General features: G+C 44.8%; 1 pseudogene; it reads right to left on the minus strand.

The window, feature by feature from the left end:
* Window positions 1–2353: 2353 nt before the first annotated feature.
* Window positions 2354–7530, minus strand: LOC101578391 (annotated as a pseudogene).
* Window positions 7531–8095: the final 565 nt, after the last annotated feature.

The following is an 8095-nucleotide window of genomic DNA, read 5'->3' on the forward strand; positions in this document are numbered from 1 at the left end:
TCTTCACTTTTAGACTTCATTTCTCGGAAAATTATAATAGTTCTATTTGCATATGGACATGAAATGGGTCACTTTTTTAATGAAGAAGACAATAATCTTTGGATAAATTTCTAAATTATACAAAATCCAACCACCTGAAGGAACTGGTGAAATGTGAGATGGCCTTGAATAGGAGACCTGGCCAAAGCATGCTAAAAGGAAAACAAACTTAGAACTCTTAAAGATGGTCACACTGCATGAAAGTGTCAAGTCTCACCAACAAACCCATGGCCTGCCTCTCTGTCTCTGTCTCTGTCTCTGTCTCTCTCTTTCTGACACACACACACACACATACACATACACGCGCGCGTGCGCGCAAAAATTCAAATGTTATGGATTTAAAAAATCACCTATGGGCCAGCAAGATATCTCAGCAGACTAAGTGCCTACTTAGGCAAGTGCAGGGACCAGGGTTTGATCCCTGGCACCACATGTCGCACAAGCCCTACCCCCGGGTGCACTGAGCAAGTGACCACACCTAGGCCAGGTGTGGTGGCACATGCCTATAATCCCAGTGCTGGGGAAGCTGAGAACAGGAGGATCACTACGAGTCCTAGCTGCGTAGTGAGACCATGTACCAAACACACTTTTAAAAAAAGAAAAGAAACAAGAAATCACATGCTTAGCCTTTTCACTGAGTGGGTCATAAATGGAGATTAGCTTAGTATGGAAGACTGGCAATGAAAGAGACAAGAGTTCTTAGTGAAGGAAGGGCACCTTGTTGGACTACAAAACTATCCTCATCAGGGAAAGGTTAAGAAGTAGATAGAGAACATAACACCAGCTATCAGAAGGGAACAGTTAAATCCCAAGCCTCAAGTTTCATCCTGCTTTGGGAAAACACATTTGTGTCCCCTTGTGAAAGTGGAGGGAAGAGCAGGTCCCTGTAATGAGTGTGCGCCTTCCTAATGGGCCCTGGAGAAAAGCTGCCCAGGGATTTCTGTTACCTCCTTTCTGGACTCAGAATCACAGGCCCACACCTTCTCCATCATTGATTGCTTTTCTGTGCGTGTATCTTGAGTCTTACTGATGTTCTGGAATTTATTGCCTTGGCACAGTGGCACATACTTCTTGGGGCCTTTTTGCTCCAAGCAGTGGGATACCAAACTCTTGAGAATCTCTGAGATCAAAAAGGCTCACCAGCTGTCACCTGGAATAAGATTCCCCACCTCATTCCTGCACTTTTAAATTATTCATTTATTTATTTAGGTTTTTTTACACTTATCATGTAAATATATTCATTTAAACTACAGATAAGAGAAGAAGGGTATGGGAGGAGGGGGAGTTCTTATTGCTGTGGGGGGCTTTACAAAAGGGGCTAGAGATAAGGACATGTAGGATCATCCCCACCCTCACAGAGGGCACAAATACATTATTTCATTTTTTTTTCTTCCTCGAATGCCTTCAGGGCACTTTAGGCCAGCCGGAGAGTGGTGAGGTTCGAACTCCAGGAACCTGAGGCTGACAGCTTTGTGGAAGCAGCCACTTAAAGGACTGAGCTAGGGCCAGGCCCCTACAAATACATTATTTCATGTGTCGATACAGGGTCTTGGGGAGGGCAGCAGGAAGAGGAAGGAGACAGTACAAGAAGCCTCAAAAATACAAAACAAACCTCTATATTAATATCTAAGATATTAATTCTACAGAAATGGCTGGGATGGGATATGGAAGGCAGCCAGGAAATAGAGGAACCAAGGAAACAACCAAAAGATCTGAAGGTCACAGGTGTCCATACTGCTGCCCCTATGCAGGACCTAGGGAAAACTCAGGTAAAGAAACACACACCCCAAATAAGAGAGGGTGGAGTGCCCCAGGAATTGGCTTTCGGGCATCAGAGAGCACATCAGAAGCAACCAGGGCTTGGAGTGCCTGCTAGCCCCACAGGTGGTCTCTATCTTGGTTCTTCCAAAACCACTTTCAGTGGGTGGTTAGCCACTGCTTCCAAAGAGGACCCTGGCCAGGACAAAAAGCCAGGTAGGAGGGGCTGGTGAGATGGCTCAGTGGTCTAAAGCACCTACTTAGAACAAGCTTAGCAAAGCACAGGGACCGCGGTTCAATCCCCAGCACCACATGCCAGCCAGCCCTGCCCCCTGGTGGGCTGAGCTGCCCCCCCCCACACAAATAAATAAATAAAATTAAAAAAAAAAAAGCCAGGTAGGAGAGGATAAAGTTAGCAAGCTAGGATGGAACAAGGGCACACAGGAGTGCTTTTTGTCAATCAGGGTATCATGGAGCCCATTGGATGGCAAAAGAGACACCTGTGTGTGTGTGCATGTGCACATGCGTGTTCACACATGTGCTACGAGGGATGACATCACTCAAAGGTGAAGGAGTCCTGGGTGTTGAAAAAGAAGTGTCTATCCACGTGGTCCTCCAGGGCATCCTTGTTGCTCTCAGCAGGAAAGCGCTCCTTACAGATAGGACATTCCTTCCACGGTGGGGTGGCAGTGCTCCCAGTGCCAGCCTCAGACAGAGAATCCATGGCAAAGCCACTGGCCATGTCATAGAAGGCAGTGCCTAGTTCAGGAAGCAACAAACTGGCCTCCTCACCCTTGCTCAGCACAGCTGCCATCAAAACTGATTTCTCAGCCTCAGTCTCCAAGTCAGAGCTGCTGTTCAGCTGGCCCTGAGAGGCGGGAAGCAATGGGAGCTAGCTGGCCAATGACAAGGAGAGGAGAGGCCTCTCAGGATCAGGGAGAGAGGAATCTGGGTCTCCACGCTCACACAGGCCATAGTGCTGGAGTCTCACGTCTTCTGCAGACTTCTCTTTCGAGTCTGTCAGAGCTATCGGGCAGCTCAGGCCTGCAGCGGCCTAGTCTTGTGTGGTGGCATCCTCATCCCACTTCTTACCTGCCACTTTCTCCAAGCGGGCCTCCAGCTTCCCCAAGTACTGTCCCAGTTCCTGCTTCTTAGCCTGTAACTGCTACTTTGCCTTCTGGAACACGCACAAGGCTGCCCACAGCTCTGTCAGCTCCCGCTTACTCTCTGACAGTGGTACCAAGCTGGAATCTTTCCTGGGCCAGTTCTGTCTTGAATACTTTGTTCTGGGTCCTCTCCTTCTGCACTTAGCTTCAGAATCTTGCCCTTCTCTGCATCCATACTCTGCAGCAGCCCAGCCCATTCCTTGCTCTATGCTTGTTTTTCTGCCTTCCTGCCATTAACCTCTGCCATTTCCGGGCACCTGTGGTAGAGCTCAGCTAGCGTGTGATCTCTGGCTCCTGCCACACTGGCCAGCTCCTCCCCAGGAAGGGTGGCTTTCGCTGGCTTAAGCCTGCAAGCTCCTGGGTCCCTCAGTGTTTTTCCTTCAGGGACTCCAGCTCAGACACTCGCCTTTGGACCCGGCCTAGGCTGTCCTTCATCTGAGCCACCTCGTCCTTCTGTGGCTGGGCCAGAAAACTGTGGTCCTCTTGCTGGCCCTTGGCCTCCCGCAGCTCCAAATGTAATTGACAGTTCTCCCGTTTTGCCACCTGTAGCTCAGCCTCACTTTGCTCCTTGTCTGCTTGAACTTGCTACAGCTGTCCCAGGAGCTTCTCCTGTTCCTGAGTTGTTTTGATTTTATGGCTTGGTTTTGCTAGGTAGTTCAGGCTGCCCTTGAATTCACTGTAAAGTTCAGGCTGGTCTTGAACTTGCTTTGATTCTTTTGCCTTAGACTCCTAAGTGCTGGGATTATAGACGTGTGCCACCGCATCTGGTTCATGCTCTGTCTTTTTAATGTTGCAGATACAAGAACTCAACCTCTAAAGTGTAAGGACACCTCATACCATCTCTGTTGCTTCATTATCCAAAGGGCAGGGACAGAAACAGAGGTCCAGAGGCTCTGCACAGGATCTCCATGGCCTCCTGGTGTCACTTTCCCAGTGAGGGGAAACCAGAGCGCTGTACCAGTGCTGGCTCCTTACTGACCAGGTTCTTCACTGGGATTCTTCCTTTGTCCTGAGTTCTTAGAAGGTCAGGCCTAGCATGGAGTCAGGCCCCATTACACATTTGAATTCTGAGCTTTCCATGTGGCTTTTGATGACTTTCTTCCTTGTGAGGGTAGTAGGGTTCCAGGAAAGCCAGTGGGCCCTTGCCCTTGGCTTCTTCTCTTACCCTTTATTACATCAGAAAAAAACAGAGCCAAACCAAACCAATTAATTTTTTTTCTTACACTCTCTCTTTTGCTTTTGATTCCATAAATAATGAAAGACTCCAACCTCTCAGGCATCTTTTCAATCATGCCATGTCCTGGGCTGGGTATGGGTGTGCACAGATGTTATCCCAGAACCTGAGAGACTGAGGCAGGAGGATTGCCTGGAGTTTGGGGCCAGCCTGGGCTATATAGTACATTCAAGGTAAGCATGAAATACATATAGTGAGACCTTGTCTTGAAAGACAGAAGGAACGAAGGAAGGAGGGAAGAGGGAGGGGGAGGGAAGGAAGGAAGGAAAAAAGAAAGAAAGAAAGAAAGAAAGAAATAAAGAAAGAAAGAAAGAAAGAAAGAAAGAAAGAAAGGAAAGAAAGAAAGAAAGAAAGAAAGAAAGAAAGAAAGAAAGAAAGAAAGAAAGAAAGATGCCATGAGCAGTAGACTGGCTCTGCTGATAGTCTCTTCAGTGAACATTAGAGCTGTAGATTTTCACGTCTTTTAATACAGGACTCAAGTCTCAGGGATCTACGCATGAGGAAAAGAAATTGGTGGAAGCTGGAAACATGGATGAGGCTCTCTGGAGGTACTGACCTTACGGTCCTCAACTTATCTGCTTGTACAGGCTCTTGGGGTCTTCCCCATTTTCTGGCTCACATAGTTAAGAAAAAAACAGAAGTAATATTCCTTTCAAATATCTTTCCAGATGGAGAGCCTGTTGGTAAATATTTCACTTGTTTGAACCTGATGTTCAAGATACTCATATTTAATTATTTTCATTGAGGAACTTTTAACTTTACATAGCTTTTGAACTAATAGGCAAAAACTTTATAAGATTCTTTTCTTTATGTTTTTGTGCCTCATTCATGTTTCAGTTTCTGCACAAGCAGTAATGCTTCATATGAATACAGAAACAGTACATTTGAAAATAATTGGGCAACAGAGAATGTAAGTTGTGTACCCTACTCAATCTTGTCGAAGTTGCATAGTTACTTGCTCTACTGTAAAGTGTAACTTCCCAGGTCAAAATTTGAAGGGTGTTCACTATAAGTTATAATTCTAGTTTTGAGATAAGCAACGATCTTTCATTGACGGCAATAGCTCTACCACTGAACTATATCCTCAGCCATTTTAAAATTTTTAATTTTAGAAGAATCTTCCTAAGTTGCCCAAATTGGCTTCAAAATTTACATCTTCCTGCCTCAACCCTCTGAATACCTCAGGATTCCAAGGTGGCACTACACAGTCTCATTTTTCTCCTTTTTTGGGAAAAATGGTGAGTGATATGTAATTCTTTGGCAAGGTTAATCTTCTCTGCACTCAGACTCCATGTTAGTTTATTTTCTTTGCATAATTCTTAATTTGCTAATATTACACAATTTTATATTCATCTTTCTCAATGAAATTGGTTTCTAATTTTCTTTTCAGTGACATTCTACATTTGATTTGGCTACCAATGTTATAAAAACTGTTCAGAGTATATTTAGAAGTTATTCTATTTCATTTCTTTTCTAAAAGATTTAAAAATAAGACTGCAATAACTTTTGTTTTAGGGTCACAGAAGCAACTTAGAACCATATGGTGTGTGTGCTTGCTTTGGGGGAAAATCTTACAGGATCCCTTCAGGCCTTTTCTTATCTTATGTTCTTTCCTGTCTGTGAAGGGCTGGGTGCTCTTCTTAACTCTGTTTCCAGAAGTTTCTCCACTGGTAATTTATCTTTTGTGACTTTCTTGATACTTTAAGGAGAATGTTATATTTTATATTTTATTTTGAGTAGAAGGGGTTGAGGAAGTAGTCCAATATTATAGCCAGTCATAGGCAATTTTTTTTAAGAAAGGAAATAGCTCCAATCTATCGTAGCAGTTTTTTGTCTCCCCCTCCCCCCGGAAAAGGGGATTGAACTCAGGCCCTTGCACTTGCCAGGGAAGCGCTTATTCTACTGAGCCATCTCCCTGGCACCTATTGTAGCACTTTAAATGTGACTAACCTGTAAGGTAATATTTCTCATTTAGTTCAATGAAATAGTTCCATGTTTTCTGAAGAAATTATAAACAACAATATCGTCTCAAAAGAGAAGAAATACAATTAAAATAAATGAAGGAAATGAAAGAGACCTTTTTTTTCTTTGATGGTGTGGGAGAATGAACTCTGGAACATTCTACCACTGAGCTACTACCCCCTCCCAGCTCTAGCCAAGGGTAGCCTCCAACTTGTGATCCTTCTGAACAGCTGAAATTTCTATCAAAAACAATTATTAATAGAGGGCATAAAACTGGTAACATGACCAAATGTTTATGTTTCCATCTTAAAGGATGAACCATGGCACAAGGTCTGTGGAACTACGCATTGAGAATTATTCCTCTTTTGAGCTGTAAAAATGTAGTGCCCAAAGTGAGGCATTGTATGATTTGCATGGATCAGAGGTCCCTGGTAGGAATCCAAGCAAAGGAACACCTCCCATGTGAATAGCTCCCTGAGAGCCAGAATAATGGCAATCTCTTTCACCAGACTTTACTCTGCTGAGGCCTCATTTTGATGAGACTCATCTTGGGGCCCAAGTTTTGCTTGGCCTGGGCCAGTTAAAACCACAATCTTCTTAGCAGTTTAGGAAGATTCTATACCTCTAAACTTGAAGTCTTGTATTAGTAATAAAACCCTGCACTGACCTTTCTCACTCTGCTCGTTGATTATAAATCCCCAGATGTCTGTATGTTCAGAGATAACCTGGATGTCTTTCACCCCTATTGCAAAGGGTTAATTGCAGTAACCTTGAATAAAATCTCCTTTACCATTTTAACAAGTCCCAGAATGACTTTCTCATTAACAATAATAAGGCAAGTAATGTGTAGCTTGGTGCTTACAAATACCCTACTCTTGCTCTTTCCAGGGATCAAACTCAGGACCTTGCACTTACTAGGCAGGGGCTTAAGTCCTTGAGCTATCTCCCAGGTCCTTCCTGCTCTTAATTATTCAGAATTGTCTTCTTACTTTCAGGCCTCTGTCCTTGCAACATATTCCCAAAGCATACAACTTAATGACCCTAAGATAATATTTGAGATGTAAATTTAAGTGAAGAGCAATGGCATAAACAATGAAGGGTGAAAATTTACTGTCTGAGAAAACAAAATTCCTGATGAGGGCTACAGTTTAGACCTCAGTTTATTTCAAATAGCAAACAAAAGAAAATGGCAGTCTAGCGAGCAATTTCCTTCCTGCTGGGCAAAATTCAAGGTGACCAAGTTACCGGTGGATTTTTTTTTTTTTTTTCAGACAGAAAGGGCGGGAGAAGAGCCTGGCGGCCAGACCGAGTGTTCCTACGCGGAGCACTACTGCCATCGTGCGGAAATAGTTTCAGCACACTGGGCGCCATGATAGTTCCCGTCTCATAAATCCAGGCCAATCATCAGGGAATGTCAGGCCTGTGGCGACGTGGAGGAGCCTCGGACTCCAAGCTGGGTCTCCTTGCCTTCCCTGAAAACTTAAGGAAAGACCTGGCCGTTGGCGCTCAGTATAGAATCTGGATGTTAAAGGGCCAGAAATGGGTCAGTATTTTCCAGGAGCTGGCATCCCAGGAAGTCGTGGGGAGGACCCTTGGTTCCTCTAAGTATGGACTGGACAGAGCAATCTGCTCTGGACAAATGCAGGCTCTTGGTAACACTTCTTTCCTATTTCTGCACCTTGCGGCGAGTTTTCAGGCCCTTACAAGATGTCACTGAGCTGTTAGGATGCAGGTTCCTCATTTTAGCTACGTGAGAACAGCAGGGCTATGTGGCTTCCATGTGGCAGCTGCATACTCGGGCCTGGTCCCTCACTCCCTAGCTTCAAGCCGTTCAGGCTGCGCTTGCACTTGTCTGTTGGCTGGGCTCAGAGAACTGGTTGGCAAGCTACGCCTGGGTCTGGGTTTCTGAGCCCCTACAGGCCCTGCCTTCTTCAAC

This window comes from Octodon degus, unplaced genomic scaffold, assembly GCF_000260255.1.
Source record: "Octodon degus isolate 3935 unplaced genomic scaffold, OctDeg1.0 scaffold00063, whole genome shotgun sequence".
NCBI lineage: Eukaryota > Metazoa > Chordata > Mammalia > Rodentia > Octodontidae > Octodon > Octodon degus.